The following is a 20,876-nucleotide window of genomic DNA, read 5'->3' as shown; positions in this document are numbered from 1 at the left end:
CATAATCATTTGATGATGTCATAATCATTTGATGTCATAATCATTGGAGATGTCATAATCATTTTGTTGATGTCATAATCATTACATGATGTCATAATTATTTTGTTGATGTCATAATCATTTTGTTGATGTCATAATCATTTGATTATGTCATAATCATTTGATGTCATAATCATTTTGTTGATGTCATAATCATTTGTTGATGTCATAATCATTAGATGATGTCATAATCATTTTGTTGATGTCATAGTCATTTGATGATGTCATAATCATTTGATGTCATATTCATTGCATGATGTCATAATCATTTTGTTGATGTCATAATGATTTGATGATGTCATAATAATTTGATGTCATAATCATTGGATGATGTCATAATCATTTTGTTGATGTCATAATCATTTGATCATGTCATAATCATTAGATGATGTCATAATCATTTTGTTGATGTCATAATCATTTGATGATGTCATAATCATTTGATGTCATAATCATTTGATGATGTCATAATCATTTGATGTCATAATCATTGGATGATGTCATAATCATTTTGTTGATGTCATAATCATTTGATGATGTCATAATCATTAGATGATGTCATAATCATTTTGTTGATGTCATAGTCATTTGATGATGTCATAATCATTTGATGTCATATTCATTGCATGATGTCATAATCATTTTGTTGATGTCATAATGATTTGATGATGTCATAATCATTTGATGTCATAATCATTGGATGATGTCATAATCATTTTGTTGATGTCATAATCATTTGATGATGTCATAATCATTAGATGATGTCATAATCATTTTGTTGATGTCATAATCATTTGATGATGTCATAATCATTTGATGTCATAATCATTTGATGATGTCATAATCATTTGATGTCATAATCATTGGATGATGTCATAATCATTTTGTTGATGTCATAATCATTTGATGATGTCGTAATCATTAGATGATGTCATAATCATTTGATGTCATAATCATTGGATGATGTCATTATCATTTGATGTCATAATCATTTTGTTGATGTCATAATCATTTGATGATGTCATAATCATTTGATGTCATAATCATTGGATGATGTCAAAATCATTTGATGATGTCATAATCATTTTGTTGATGTCATAATCATTTGATGATGTCATAATCATTTGATGTCATAATCATTGGATAATGTCATAATCATTTTGTTGATGTCATAATCATTACATGATGTCATAATTATTTTGTTGATGTCATAATCATTGTGTTGATGTCATAATCATTTGATTATGTCATAATCATTTGATGTCATAATCATTGGATGATGTCATAATCATTTTGTTGATGTCATAATCATTTGATGATGTCGTAATCATTAGATGATGTCATAATCATTTGATGTCATAATCATTGGATGATGTCATAATCATTTTGTTGATGTCATAATCATTTGATGATGTCATAATCATTTGATGTCATAATCATTGGATGATGTCAAAATCATTTGATGATGTCATAATCATTTTGTTGATGTCATAATCATTTGATGATGCCATAATTATTTTGTTGATGTCATAATCATTTGATGATGTCATAATCATTAGATGATGTCATAATCATTTTGTTGATGTCATAATCATTTGATGATGTCATAATCATTAGATGATGTCATAATGATTTTGTTGATGTCATAATCATTGGATGATGTCATAATCATTTTGTTGATGTCATTATCATTTGATGATGTCATAATCATTAGATGATGTCATAATCATTTTGTTGATGTCATAATCATTTGATGATGTCATAATCATTTGATGTCATAATCATTGGATGATGTCATATTCATTTGATGATGTCATAATCATTAGATGATGTCATAATCATTTTGTTGATGTCATAATCATTTTGTTGATGTCATAATGATTTGATGATGTCATAATCATTTGATGTCATAATCATTGGATGATGTCATAATCATTTTGTTGATGTCATAATCATTTGCTGATGTCATAATCATTAGATGATGTCATAATCATTTTGTTGATGTCATAATCATTTGATGATGTCATAATCATTTGATGTCATAATCATTGGATGATGTCATAATCATTTTGTTGATGTCATAATCATTAGATGATGTCATAATCATTGGATGATGTCATAATCATTTTGTTGATGTCATAATCATTGGATGATGTCATAATCATTTTGTTGATGTCATAATCATTTGATGATGTCATAATCATTGGATGATGTCATAATCATTTTGTTGATGTCATAATCATTTGATGATGTCATAATCATTAGATGATGTCATAATCATTTGATGTCATAATCATTGGATGATGTCATAATCATTTTGTTTATGTCATAATCATTTGATGATGTCATAATCATTTTGTTTATGTCATAATCATTTGATGATGTCATAATCATTAGATGATGTCATAATCATTTTGTTGATATCATAGTCATTTGATGATGTCATAATCATTAGATGATGTCATAATCATTTTGTTGATGTCATAATCATTTGATGATGTCATAATCATTTTGTTGATGTCATAATCATTTTGTTGATGTCATAATGATTTGATGATGTCATAATCATTTGATGTCATAATCATTGGATGATGTCATAATCATTTTGTTGATGTCATAATCATTTGATGATGTCATAATCATTTGATGTCATAATCATTGGATAATGTCATAATCATTTTGTTGATGTCATAATCATTGCATGATGTCCTAATTATTTTGTTGATGTCATAATCATTTTGTTGATGTCATAATCATTTGATTATGTCATAATCATTTGATGTCATAATCATTTTGTTGATGTCATAATCATTTGTTGATGTCATAATCATTAGATGATGTCATAATCATTTTGTTGATGTCATAGTCATTTGATGATGTCATAATCATTTGATGTCATATTCATTGCATGATGTCATAATCATTTTGTTGATGTCATAATGATTTGATGATGTCATAATCATTTGATGTCATAATCATTGGATGATGTCATAATCATTTTGTTGATGTCATAATCATTTGATCATGTCATAATCATTAGATGATGTCATAATCATTTTGTTGATGTCATAATCATTTGATGATGTCATAATCATTTGATGTCATAATCATTTGATGATGTCATAATCATTTGATGTCATAATCATTGGATGATGTCATAATCATTTTGTTGATGTCATAATCATTTGATGATGTCATAATCATTAGATGATGTCATAATCATTTTGTTGATGTCATAGTCATTTGATGATGTCATAATCATTTGATGTCATATTCATTGCATGATGTCATAATCATTTTGTTGATGTCATAATGATTTGATGATGTCATAATCATTTGATGTCATAATCATTGGATGATGTCATAATCATTTTGTTGATGTCATAATCATTTGATGATGTCATAATCATTAGATGATGTCATAATCATTTTGTTGATGTCATAATCATTTGATGATGTCATAATCATTAGATGATGTCATAATGATTTTGTTGATGTCATAATCATTGGATGATGTCATAATCATTTTGTTGATGTCATTATCATTTGATGATGTCATAATCATTAGATGATGTCATAATCATTTTGTTGATGTCATAATCATTTGATGATGTCATAATCATTTGATGTCATAATCATTGGATGATGTCATATTCATTTGATGATGTCATAATCATTAGATGATGTCATAATCATTTTGTTGATGTCATAATCATTTTGTTGATGTCATAATGATTTGATGATGTCATAATCATTTGATGTCATAATCATTGGATGATGTCATAATCATTTTGTTGATGTCATAATCATTTGCTGATGTCATAATCATTAGATGATGTCATAATCATTTTGTTGATGTCATAATCATTTGATGATGTCATAATCATTTGATGTCATAATCATTGGATGATGTCATAATCATTTTGTTGATGTCATAATCATTTGATAATGTCATAATCATTAGATGATGTCATAATCATTGGATGATGTCATAATCATTTTGTTGATGTCATAATCATTGGATGATGTCATAATCATTTTGTTGATGTCATAATCATTTGATGATGTCATAATCATTTGATGTCATAATCATTGGATGATGTCATAATCATTTGGTTGATGTCATAATCATTTGATGATGTCATAATCATTAGATGATGTCATAATCATTTGATGTCATAATCATTGGATGATGTCATAATCATTTTGTTTATGTCATAATCATTTGATGATGTCATAATCATTTTGTTTATGTCATAATCATTTGATGATGTCATAATCATTAGATGATGTCATAATCATTTTGTTGATATCATAGTCATTTGATGATGTCATAATCATTAGATGATGTCATAATCATTTTGTTGATGTCATAATCATTTGATGATGTCATAATCATTTTGTTGATGTCATAATGATTTGATGATGTCATAATCATTTGATGTCATAATCATTGGATGATGTCATAATCATTTTGTTGATGTCATAATCATTTGATGATGTCATAATCATTTGATGTCATAATCATTGGATAATGTCATAATCATTTTGTTGATGTCATAATCATTGCATGATGTCCTAATTATTTTGTTGATGTCATAATCATTTTGTTGATGTCATAATCATTTGATTATGTCATAATCATTTGATGTCATAATCATTTTGTTGATGTCATAATCATTTGTTGATGTCATAATCATTAGATGATGTCATAATCATTTTGTTGATGTCATAGTCATTTGATGATGTCATAATCATTTGATGTCATATTCATTGCACGATGTCATAATCATTTTGTTGATGTCATAATGATTTGATGATGTCATAATCATTTGATGTCATAATCATTGGATGATGTCATAATCATTTTGTTGATGTCATAATCATTTGATGATGTCATAATCATTAGATGATGTCATAATCATTTTGTTGATGTCATAGTCATTTGATGATGTCATAATCATTTGATGTCATATTCATTGCATGATGTCATAATCATTTTGTTGATGTCATAATGATTTGATGATGTCATAATCATTTGATGTCATAATCATTGGATGATGTCATAATCATTTTGTTGATGTCATAATCATTTGATGATGTCATAATCATTAGATGATGTCATAATCATTTTGCTGATGTCATAATCATTTGATGATGTCATAATCATTTGATGTCATAATCATTCGATGATGTCATAATCATTTGATGTCATAATCATTGGATGATGTCATAATCATTTTGTTGATGTCATAATCATTTGATGATGTCATAATCATTTGATGTCATAATCATTTTGTTGATGTCATAATCATTTGATGATGTCATAATCATTTGATGTCATAATCATTGGATGATGTCAAAATCATTTGATGATGTCATAATCATTTTGTTGATGTCATAATCATTTGATGATGTCATAATCATTTGATGTCATAATCATTGGATAATGTCATAATCATTTTGTTGATGTCATAATCATTACATGATGTCATAATCATTTGATGTCATAATCATTGGATGATGTCATAATCATTTTGTTGAGCTCATAATCATTAGATGATGTCATAATCATTTGATGTCATAATCATTGGATGATGTCATAATCATTTTGTTTATGTCATAATCATTTGATGATGTCATAATCATTTTGTTTATGTCATAATCATTTGATGATGTCATAATCATTAGATGATGTCATAATCATTTTGTTGATATCATAGTCATTTGATGATGTCATAATCATTAGATGATGTCATAATCATTTTGTTGATGTCATAATCATTTGATGATGTCATAATCATTTTGTTGATGTCATAATCATTTTGTTGATGTCATAATGATTTGATGATGTCATAATCATTTGATGTCATAATCATTGGATGATGTCATAATCATTTTGTTGATGTCATAATCATTTGATGATGTCATAATCATTTGATGTCATAATCATTGGATAATGTCATAATCATTTTGTTGATGTCATAATCATTGCATGATGTCCTAATTATTTTGTTGATGTCATAATCATTTTGTTGATGTCATAATCATTTGATTATGTCATAATCATTTGATGTCATAATCATTTTGTTGATGTCATAATCATTTGTTGATGTCATAATCATTAGATGATGTCATAATCATTTTGTTGATGTCATAGTCATTTGATGATGTCATAATCATTTGATGTCATATTCATTGCATGATGTCATAATCATTTTGTTGATGTCATAATGATTTGATGATGTCATAATCATTTGATGTCATAATCATTGGATGATGTCATAATCATTTTGTTGATGTCATAATCATTTGATCATGTCATAATCATTAGATGATGTCATAATCATTTTTTTGATGTCATAATCATTTGATGATGTCATAATCATTTGATGTCATAATCATTTGATGATGTCATAATCATTTGATGTCATAATCATTGGATGATGTCATAATCATTTTGTTGATGTCATAATCATTTGATGATGTCATAATCATTAGATGATGTCATAATCATTTTGTTGATGTCATAGTCATTTGATGATGTCATAATCATTTGATGTCATATTCATTGCATGATGTCATAATCATTTTGTTGATGTCATAATGATTTGATGATGTCATAATCATTTGATGTCATAATCATTGGATGTTGTCATAATCATTTTGTTGATGTCATAATCATTTGATGATGTCATAATCATTAGATGATGTCATAATCATTTTGTTGATGTCATAATCATTTGATGATGTCATAATCATTTGATGTCATAATCATTTGATGATGTCATAATCATTTGATGTCATAATCATTGGATGATGTCATAATCATTTTGTTGATGTCATAATCATTTGATGATGTCGTAATCATTAGATGATGTCATAATTATTTGATGTCATAATCATTGGATGATGTCATAATCATTTGATGTCATAATCATTTTGTTGATGTCATAATCATTTGATGATGTCATAATCATTTGATGTCATAATCATTGGATGATGTCAAAATCATTTGATGATGTCATAATCATTTTGTTGATGTCATAATCATTTGATGATGTCATAATCATTTGATGTCATAATCATTGGATAATGTCATAATCATTTTGTTGATGTCATAATCATTACATGATGTCATAATTATTTTGTTGATGTCATAATCATTTTGTTGATGTCATAATCATTTGATTATGTCATAATCATTTGATGTCATAATCATTGGATGATGTCATAATCATTTTGTTGATGTCATAATCATTTGATGATGTCGTAATCATTAGATGATGTCATAATCATTTGATGTCATAATCATTGGATGATGTCATAATCATTTTGTTGATGTCATAATCATTTGATGATGTCATAATCATTTGATGTCATAATCATTGGATGATGTCAAAATCATTTGATGATGTCATAATCATTTTGTTGATGTCATAATCATTTGATGATGCCATAATTATTTTGTTGATGTCATAATCATTTGATGATGTCATAATCATTAGATGATGTCATAATCATTTTGTTGATGTCATAATCATTGGATGATGTCATAATCTTTTTGTTGATGTCATTATCATTTGATGATGTCATAATCATTAGATGATGTCATAATCATTTTGTTGATGTCATAATCATTTGATGATGTCATAATCATTTGATGTCATAATCATTGGATGATGTCATATTCATTTGATGATGTCATAATCATTAGATGATGTCATAATCATTTTGTTGATGTCATAATCATTTTGTTGATGTCATAATGATTTGATGATGTCATAATCATTTGATGTCATAATCATTGGATGATGTCATAATCATTTTGTTGATGTCATAATCATTTGCTGATGTCATAATCATTAGATGATGTCATAATCATTTTGTTGATGTCATAATCATTTGATGATGTCATAATCATTTGATGTCATAATCATTGGATGATGTCATAATCATTTTGTTGATGTCATAATCATTTGATGATGTCATAATCATTAGATGATGTCATAATCATTGGATGATGTCATAATCATTTTGTTGATATCATAATCATTGGATGATGTCATAATCATTTTGTTGATGTCATAATCATTTGATGATGTCATAATCATTTGATGTCATAATCATTGGATGATGTCATAATCATTTTGTTGATGTCATAATCATTTGATGATGTCATAATCATTAGATGATGTCATAATCATTTGATGTCATAATCATTGGATGATGTCATAATCATTTTGTTTATGTCATAATCATTTGATGATGTCATAATCATTTTGTTTATGTCATAATTATTTGATGATGTCATAATCATTAGATGATGTCATAATCATTTTGTTGATATCATAGTCATTTGATGATGTCATAATCATTAGATGATGTCATAATCATTTTGTTGATGTCATAATCATTTGATGATGTCATAATCATTTTGTTGATGTCATAATCATTTTGTTGATGTCATAATGATTTGATGATGTCATAATCATTTGATGTCATAATCATTGGATGATGTCATAATCATTTTGTTGATGTCATAATCATTTGATGATGTCATAATCATTTGATGTCATAATCATTGGATAATGTCATAATCATTTTGTTGATGTCATAATCATTGCATGATGTCCTAATTATTTTGTTGATGTCATAATCATTTTGTTGATGTCATAATCATTTGATTATGTCATAATCATTTGATGTCATAATCATTGGATGATGTCATAATCATTTTGTTGATGTCATATTCATTTGATGATGTCATAATCATTAGATGATGTCATAATCATTTTGTTGATGTCATAGTCATTTGATGATGTCATAATCATTTGATGTCATACTCATTGGATGATGTCATAATCATTTGATGATGTCATAATCATTTTATTGATGTCATAATCATTGGATGATGTCATAATCATTTTGTTGATGTCATAATCATTTGATGATGTCATAATCATTAGATGATGTCATAATCATTTTGTTGATGTCATAATCATTTGATGATGTCATAATCATTTTGTCGATGCCATAATCATTTGATGATGTCATAATCATTTTGTCGATGCCATAATCATTTGATGATGTCATAATCATTGGATGATGTCATAATCATTTTGTCGATGCCATAATCATTTGATGATGTCATAATCATTTTGTTGATGTCATAATCATTTTGTTGATGTCATAATGATTTGATGATGTCATAATCATTTGATGTCATAATCTTTGGATGATGTCATAATCATTTGATGATGTCATAATTATGTTGTTGATGTCATAATCATTTTGTTGATGTCATAATCATTTGATTATGTCATAATCATTTGATGTCATAATCATTTTGTTGATGTCATAATCATTTGATGATGTCATAATCATTAGATGATGTCATAATCATTTTGTTGATGTCATAGTCATTTGATGATGTCATAATCATTTGATGTCATATTCATTGCATGATGTCATAATCATTTTGTTGATGTCATAATGATTTGATGATGTCATAATCATTTGATGTCATAATCATTGGATGATGTCATAATCATTTTGTTGATGTCATAATCATTTGATGATGTCATAATCATTAGGTGATGTCATAATCATTTTGTTGATGTCATAATCATTTGATGATGTCATAATCATAAGATGATGTCATAATCATTTTGTTGATGTCATAATCAATTGATGATGTCATAATCATTTGATTTCATAATCATTTGATGATGTCATAATCATTTGATGTCATAATCATTGGATGATGTCATAATCATTTTGTTGATGTCATAATCATTTGATGATGTCATAATCATTAGATGATGTCATAATCATTTGTTGATGTCATAGTCATTTGATGATGTCTTAATAATTTTGTTGATGTCATAATCATTTGATGATGCCATAATCATTTTTTTGATGTCATAATCATTTGATGATGTCATAATCATTTGATGTCATAATCATTGGATGATGTCATAATCATTTTGTTGATGTCATAATCATTTGATGATGTCATAATCATTTGATGTCATAATCATTGGATGATGTCATAATCATTTGATGATGTCATAATCATTTTGTTGATGTCATAATCATTTGATGATGCCATAATCATTTTGTTGATGTCATAATCATTTGATGATGTCATAATCATTAGATGATGTCATAATCATTAGGTGATGTCATAATCATTTTGTTGATGTCATAATCATTTGATGATGCCATAATCATTTTGTTGATGTCATAATCATTTGATGATGTCATAATCATTAGATGATGTCATAATCATTTTGTTGATGTCATAATCATTTGATGATGTCATAATCATTTGATGATGTCATAATCATTAGATGATGTCATAATGATTTTGTTGATGCCATAATCATTGGATGATGTCATAATCATTGGATGATGTCATAATCATTTTGTTGATGTCATAATCATTTTGTTGATGTCATAATCATTTTGTTGATGTCATAATCATTTAATGATGTCATAATCATTTGATGTAATAATCATTGGATGATGTCATAATCATTTTGTTGATGTCATAATCATTTGATGATGTCATAATCATTATATGATGTCATAATCATTTTGTTGATGTCATAATCATTTGATGATATCATAATCATTTGATGTCATAATCATTGGATGATGTCATAATCATTTTGTTGATGTCATAATCATTTGATGATGTCATAATCATTAGATGATGTCATAATCATTTTGTTGATATCATAGTCATTTGATGATGTCATAATCATTAGATGATGTCATAATCATTTTGTTGATGTCATAATCATTTGATGATGTCATAATCATTTTGTTGATGTCATAATCATTTTGTTGATGTCATAATGATTTGATGATGTCATAATCATTTGATGTCATAATCATTGGAGATGTCATAATCATTTTGTTGATGTCATAATCATTACATGATGTCATAATTATTTTGTTGATGTCATAATCATTTTGTTGATGTCATAATCATTTGATTATGTCATAATCATTTGATGTCATAATCATTTTGTTGATGTCATAATCATTTGATGATGTCATAATCATTTGATGTCATAATCATTGGATGATGTCATAATCATTTTGTTGATGTCATAATCATTTGATCATGTCATAATCATTAGATGATGTCATAATCATTTTGTTGATGTCATAATCATTTGATGATGTCATAATCATTTGATGTCATAATCATTTGATGATGTCATAATCATTTGATGTGATAATCATTGGATGATGTCATAATCATTTTGTTGATGTCATAATCATTTGATGATGTCATAATCATTAGATGATGTCATAATCATTTTGTTGATGTCATAGTCATTTGATGATGTCATAATCATTTGATGTCATATTCATTGCATGATGTCATAATCATTTTGTTGATGTCATAATGATTTGATGATGTCATAATCATTTGATGTCATAATCATTGGATGATGTCATAATCATTTTGTTGATGTCATAATCATTTGATGATGTCATAATCATTAGATGATGTCATAATCATTTTGTTGATGTCATAATCATTTGATGATGTCATAATCATTTGATGTCATAATCATTTTGTTGATGTCATAATCATTTGATGATGTCATAATCATTTGATGTCATAATCATTTGATGATGTCATAATCATTTGAGGTCATAATCATTGGATGATGTCATAATCATTTTGTTGATGTCATAATCATTTGATGATGTCGTAATCATTAGATGATGTCATAATCATTTGATGTCATAATCATTGGATGATGTCATAATCATTTTTTTGATGTCATAATCATTTGATGATGTCATAATCATTTGATGTCATAATCATTGGATGATGTCAAAATCATTTGATGATGTCATAATCATTTTGTTGATGTCATAATCATTTGATGATGTCATAATCATTTGATGTCATAATCATTGGATAATGTCATAATCATTTTGTCGATGTCATAATCATTACATGATGTCATAATTATTTTGTTGATGTCATAATCATTTTGTTGATGTCATAATCATTTGATTATGTCATAATCATTTGATGTCATAATCATTGGATGATGTCATAATCATTTTGTTGATGTCATAATCATTTGATGATGTCGTAGTCATTAGATGATGTCATAATCATTTGATGTCATAATCATTGGATGATGTCATAATCATTTTGTTGATGTCATAATCATTTGATGATGTCATAATCATTTGATGTCATAATCATTGGATGATGTCATAATCATTTTGTTGATGTCATAATCATTTGATGATGTCATAATCATTAGATGATGTCATAATCATTTTGTTGATGTCTTAATCATTTGATGATGTCATAATCATTTGATGTCATAATCATTGGATGATGTCATAATCATTTTGTTGATGTCATAATCATTTGATGATGTCATAATCATTTGATGTCATACTCATTGGATGATGTCATAATCATTTGATGATGTCATAATCATTTTGTTGATGTCATAATCATTGGATGATGTCATAATCATTAGATGATGTCATAATCATTTTGTTGATGTCATAATCATTTGATGATGTCATAATCATTTGATGTCATACTCATTGGATGATGTCATAATCATTTGATGATGTCATAATCATTTTGTTGATGTCATAATCATTTGATTATGTCATAATCATTTGATGTCATAATCATTGGATGATGTCATAATCATTTTGTTGATGTCATATTCATTTGATGATGTCATAATCATTAGATGATGTCATAATCATTTTGTTGATGTCATAGTCATTTGATGATGTCATAATCATTTGATGTCATACTCATTGGATGATGTCATAATCATTTGATGATGTCATAATCATTTTGTTGATGTCATAATCATTGGATGATGTCATAATCATTTTGTTGATGTCATAATCATTTGATGATGTCATAATCATTAGATGATGTCATAATCATTTTGTTGATGTCATAATCATTTGATGATGTCATAATCATTTTGTCGATGCCATAATCATTTGATGATGTCTTAATCATTTTGTCGATGCCATAATCATTTGATGATGTCATAATCATTGGATGATGTCATAATCATTTTGTCGATGCCATAATCATTTGATGATGTCATAATCATTTTGTTGATGTCATAATCATTTTGTTGATGTCATAATGATTTGATGATGTCATAATCATTTGATGTCATAATCTTTGGATGATGTCATAATCATTTGATGATGTCATAATTATTTTGTTGATGTCATAATCATTTTGTTGATGTCATAATCATTTGATTATGTCATAATCATTTGATGTCATAATCATTTTGTTGATGTCATAATCATTTGATGATGTCATAATCATTAGATGATGTCATAATCATTTTGTTGATGTCATAGTCATTTGATGATGTCATAATCATTTGATGTCATATTCATTGCATGATGTCATAATCATTTTGTTGATGTCATAATGATTTGATGATGTCATAATCATTTGATGTCATAATCATTGGATGATGTCATAATCATTTTGTTGATGTCATAATCATTTGATGATGTCATAATCATTAGGTGATGTCATAATCATTTTGTTGATGTCATAATCATTTGATGATGTCATAATCATAAGATGATGTCATAATCATTTTGTTGATGTCATAATCAATTGATGATGTCATAATCATTAGATGATGTCATAATCATTTTGTTGATGTCATAATCATTTGATGTTATAATCATTGGATGATGTCATAATCATTTTGTTGATGTCATAATCATTTGATGATGTCATAATCATTTTGTTGATGTCATAATCATTGGATGATGTCATAATCATTTTGTTGATGTCATAATCATTTGATGATGTCATAATCATTTTGTTGATGTCAAAATCATTTGATGATGTCATAATCATTTGATGTCATAATCATTGGATGATGTCATAATCATTTTGTTGATGTCATAATCATTTGATGATGTCATAATCATTAGATGATGTCATAATCATTTTGTTGATGTAATAATCATTTGATGATGTCATAATCATTTGATTTCATAATCATTGGATGATGTCATAATCATTTTGTTGATGTCATAATCATTTGATGATGTCATAATCATTAGATGATGTCATAATTATTTTGTTGATGTCATAATCATTTGATGATGTCATAATCATTTTGTTGATGTCTTAATCATTTTGTTGATGTCATAATGATTTGATGATGTCATAATCATTTGATGTCATAATCATTGGATGATGTCATAATCATTTTGTTGATGTCATAATCATTTGATGATGTCATAATCATTATATGATGTCATAATCATTTTGTTCATGTCATAATCATTTGATGATGTGATAATCAATTGATGTCATAATCATTGGATGATGTCATAATCATTTTGTTGATGTCATAATCATTTGATGATGTCATAATCATTTTGTTGATGTCATAATCATTTGATGATGTCACAATCATTGGATGATCTCATAATCATTTTGTTGATGTCATAATCAATTGATGATGTCATAATCATTAGATGATGTCATAATCATTTTGTTGATGTCATAATGATTTGATGATGTCATAATCATTTTGTTGATATCATAATCATTTGATGATGTCATAATCATTTGATGTCATAATCATTGGATGATGTCATAATCATTTTGTTGATGTCATAATCATTTGATGATGTCATAATCATTAGATGATGTCATAATCATTTTGTTGATGTCATAATCATTTGATGATGTCATAATCATTTGATGTCATAATCATTGGATGATGTCATAATCATTTTGTTGATGTCATAATCATTTGATGATGTCATAATCATTTGATGTCATAATCATTGGATGATGTCATAATCATTTTGTTGATGTCATAATCATTTGATGTTATAATCATTGGATGATGTCATAATCATTTTGTTGATGTCATAATCATTTGATGATGTCATAATCATTTTGTTGATGTCATAATCATTTTGTTGATGTCATAATGATTTGATGATGTCATAATCATTGAATGATGTCATAATCATTTTGTTGATGTCATAATCATTTGATGATGTCATAATCATTTGATGTCATAATCATTGGATGATGTCATATTCATTTGATGATGTCATAATCATTTGATGATGTCATAATCATTTTGTTGATGTCATAATCATTTTGTTGATGTCATAATGATTTGATGATGTCATAATCATTTGATGTCATAATCTTTGGATGATGTCATAATCATTTTGTTGATGTCATAATCATTTGATGTCATAATCATTGGATGATGTCATAATCATTGGATGATGTCATAATCATTTTGTTGATGTCACAATCATTTGATGATGTCATAATCATTTGATGTCATAATCATTGGATGATGTCATAATCATTTTGTTGATGTCATAATCATTTGATGATGTTATAATCATTTGATGTCATAATCATTGGATGATGTCATAATCATTTGATGATGTCATAATCATTTTGTTGATGTCATAATCATTTGATGATGCCATAATCATTTTGTTGATGTCATAATCATTTGATGATGTCATAATCATTAGATGATGTCATAATCATTTTGTTGATGTCATAATCATTTGATGTCATAATCATTGGATAATGTCATAATCATTTTGTTGATGTCATAATCATTTGATGATGTCATAATCATTTTGTTGATGTCATAATCATTTTGTTGATGTCATAATGATTTGATGATGTCATAATCATTAGATGATGTCATAATCATTTTGTTGATGTCATAATCATTTGATGATGTCATAATCATTTTGTTGATGTCAAAATCATTTGATGATGTCATAATCATTTGATGTCATAATCATTGGATGATGTCATAATCATTTTGTTGATGTCATAATCATTTGATGATGTCATAATCATTAGATGATGTCATAATCATTTTGTTGATGTAATAATCATTTGATGATGTCATAATCATTTGATTTCATAATCATTGGATGATGTCATAATCATTTTGTTGATGTCATAATCATTTGATGATGTCATAATCATTAGATGATGTCATAATCATTTTGTTGATGTCATAATCATTTGATGATGTCATAATCATTTTGTTGATGTCATAATCATTTTGTTGATGTCATAATGATTTGATGATGTCATAATCATTTGATGTCATAATCATTGGATGATGTCATAATCATTTTGTTGATGTCATAATCATTTGATGATGTCATAATCATTAGATGATGTCATAATCATTTTGTTGATGTCATTATCATTTGATGATGTGATAATCAATTGATGTCATAATCATTGGATGATGTCATAATCATTTTGTTGATGTCATTATCATTTGATGATGTGATAATCAATTGATGTCATAATCATTGGATGATGTCATAATCATTTTGTTGATGTCATAATCATTTTGTTGATGTCATAATCATTTGATGATGTCATAATCATTTTGTTGATGTCATAATCATTTGATGATGTCACAATCATTGGATGATCTCATAATCATTTTGTTGATGTCATAATCAATTGATGATGTCATAATCATTAGATGATGTCATAATCATTTTGTTGATGTCATAATGATTTGATGATGTCATAATCATTTTGTTGATGTCATAATCATTTGATGATGTCATAATCATTTGATGTCATAATCATTGGATGATGTCATAATCATTTTGTTGATGTCATAATCATTTGATGATGTCATAATCATTAGATGATGTCATAATCATTTTGTTGATGTCATAATCATTTGATGATGTCATAATCATTTGATGTCATAATCATTGGATGATGTCATAATCATTTTGTTGATGTCATAATCATTTGGTGATGTCATAATCATTTGATGTCATAATCATTGGATGATGTCATAATCATTTTGTTGATGTCATAATCATTTGATGTTATAATCATTGGATGATGTCATAATCATTTTGTTGATGTCATAATCATTTGATGATGTCATAATCATTTTGTTGATGTCATAATCATTTTGTTGATGTCATAATGATTTGATGATGTCATAATCATTGGATGATGTCATAATCATTGGATGATGTCATAATCATTTTGTTGATGTCATAATCATTTGATGTCATACTCATTGGATGATGTCATAATCATTTGATGATGTCATAATCATTTTGTTGATGTCATAATCATTGGATGATGTCATAATCATTTTGATGATGTCATAATCATTTGATGATGTCATAATCATTAGATGAGGTCATAATCATTTTGTTGATGTCATAATCATTTGATGATGTCATAATCATTTGATGTCATAATCATTGGATGATGTCATATTCATTTGATGATGTCATAATCATTTGATGATGTCATAATCATTTTGTTGATGTCATAATCATTTTGTTGATGTCATAATGATTTGATGATGTCATAATCATTTGATGTCATAATCTTTGGATGATGTCATAATCATTTTGTTGATGTCATAATCATTTGATGTCATAATCATTGGATGATGTCATAATCATTGGATGATGTCATAATCATTTTGTTGATGTCACAATCATTTGATGATGTCATAATCATTTGATGTCATAATCATTGGATGATGTCATAATCATTTTGTTGATGTCATAATCATTTGATGATGTTATAATCATTTGATGTCATAATCATTGGATGATGTCATAATCATTTGATGATGTCATAATCATTTTGTTGATGTCATAATCATTTGATGATGCCATAATCATTTTGTTGATGTCATAATCATTTGATGATGTCATAATCATTAGATGATGTCATAATCATTAGATGATGTCATAATTATTTTGTTGATGTCATAATCATTTGATGATGTCATAATCATTTTGTTGATGTCATAATCATTTGATGTCATAATCATTGGATAATGTCATAATCATTTTATTGATGTCATAATCATTTTGTTGATGTCATAATGATTTGATGATGTCATAATCATTGGATGATGTCATAATCATTGGATGATGTCATAATCATTTTGTTGATGTCATAATCATTTGATGATGTCATAATCATTTGATGTCATACTCATTGGATGATGTCATAATCATTTGATGATGTCATAATCATTTTGTTGATGTCATAATCATTTTGTTGATGTCATAATGATTTGATGATGTCATAATCATTTGATGTCATAATCTTTGGATGATGTCATAATCACTTTGTTGATGTCATAATCATTTGATGTCATAATCATTGGATTATGTCATAATCATTGGATGATGTCACAATCATTTGATGATGTCATAATCATTTGATGTCATAATCATTGGATGATGTCATAATCATTTTGTTGATGTCATAATCATTTGATGATGTCATAATCATTTGATGTCATAATCATTGGATGATGTCATAATCATTTTGTTGATGTCATAATCATTTGAAGATGTCATAATCATTTGATGTCATAATCATTGGATGATGTCATAATCATTTTGTTGATGTCATAATCATTTGATGTCATAATCATTGGATGATGTCATAATCATTTTGTTGATGTCATAATCATTTGATGATGCCATAATCATTTTGTTGATGTCATAATCATTTGATGATGTCATAATCATTAGATGATGTCATAATCATTTTGTTGATGTCATAATCATTTGATGATGTCATAATCATTTTGTTGATGTCATAATCATTTGATGATGTCATAATCATTTGATGTCATAATCATTGGATGATGTCATAATCATTTTGTTGATGTCATAATCATTTGAAGATGTCATAATCATTTGATGTCATAATCATTGGATGATGTCATAATCATTTTGTTGATGTCATAATCATTTGATGTCATAATCATTGGATGATGTCATAATCATTTTGTTGATGTCATAATCATTTGATGATGTCATAATCATTTTGTTGATGTCACAATCATTTTGCTGATGTCATAATGATTTGATGATGTCATAATCATTGGATGATGTCATATTCATTGGATGATGTCATAATCATTTTGTTGATGTCATAATCATTTGATGATGTCATAATCATTAGATGATGTCATAATCATTGGATGATGTCATAATCATTTGATGATGTCATAATCATTTTGTTGATGTCATAATCATTGGATGATGTCAAAATCATTTGATGTCATAATCATTGGATGATGTCATAATCATTTTGTTGATGTTATAATCATTTGATGTCATAATCATTGGATGATGTCATATTCATTTGATGATGTCATAATCATTAGATGATGTCATAATCATTTTGTTGATGTCATAATCATTTGATGATGTCATAATCATTTTGTTGATGTCATAATCATTTTGTTGATGTCATAATGATTTGATGATGTCATAATCATTTGATGTCATAATCTTTGGATGATGTCATAATCATTTTGTTGATGTCATAATCATTTGATGTCATAATCATTGGATAATGTCATAATCATTTTGTTGATGTCATAATCATTACATGATGTCATAATTATTTTGTTGAAGTCATAATCATTTTGTTGATGTCATAATCATTTGATTATGTCATAATCATTTGATGTCATAATCATTGGATGATGCCATAATCATTTTGTTGATGTCATAATCATTTGATGATGTCATAATCATTAGATGATGTCATTATCATTTTGTTGATGTCATAATGTTTTGATGATGTCATAATCCTTTGATGTCATAATCATTGGATGATGTCATAATCATTTTGTTGATGTCATAATCATTTGATGATGTCATAATCATTTGATGTCATAATCATTGGATGATGTCATAATCATTTTGTTGATGTCATAATCATTTGATAATGTCATAATCATTAGATAATGTCATAATCATTTTGTTGATGTCATAATCATTGGATGATGTCATAATCATTTTGTTGATGTCATAATCATTGGATGATGTCATAATCATTGGATGATGTCATAATCATTTTGTTGATGTCATAATCATTTGATGATGTCAAAATCATTTGATGTCATAATCATTTGATGATGTCATAATCATTTTGTTAATGTCAAAATCATTTTGTTGATGTCATAATGATTTGATGATGTCATAATCATTGGATGATGTCATAATCATTGGATGATGTCATAATCATTTTGTTTATGTCATAATCATTTGATGATGTCATAATCATTTGATGTCATAATCATTGGATGATGTCATAATCATTTGATGATGTCATAATCATTTTGTTGATGTCATAATCATTTGATGTCATAATCATTTTGTTGATATCATAATGATTTGATGATGTCATAATCATTTGATGTCATAATCATTGGATGATGTCATAATCATTTTGTTGATGTCATAATCATTTGATGATGTCATAATCATTTGATGTCATAATCATTGGATGATGTCATAATCATTTTGTTGATGTCATAATCATTTGATGATGTCATAATCATTAGATGATGTCATAATCATTTTGTTGATGTCATAATCATTTGATGATGTCATAATCATTTGATGTCATAATCATTGGATGATGTCATAATCATTTTGTTGATGTCATAATCATTTGATGATGTCATAATCATTAGATGATGTCATAATCATTTTGTTGATGTCATAATCATTTGATGATGTCATAATCATTTTTTTGATGTCATAATGATTTGATGATGTCATAATCATTTGATGTCATAATCATTGGATGATGTCATAATCATTTTGTTGATGTCATATTCATTTAATGATGTCATAATCATTAGATGATGTCATAATCATTTTGTCAATGCCATAATCATTTGATGATTTCATAATCATTGGATGATGTCATTATCATTTTGTTGATG

The sequence above is a fragment of the Dendrobates tinctorius genome, unplaced genomic scaffold (assembly GCF_039654945.1).
Source record: "Dendrobates tinctorius isolate UK_male_01 unplaced genomic scaffold, ASM3965494v1 ptg000019l, whole genome shotgun sequence".
Lineage (NCBI taxonomy): Eukaryota > Metazoa > Chordata > Amphibia > Anura > Dendrobatidae > Dendrobates > Dendrobates tinctorius.
Note: the sequence above shows the minus strand (reverse complement) of the source record.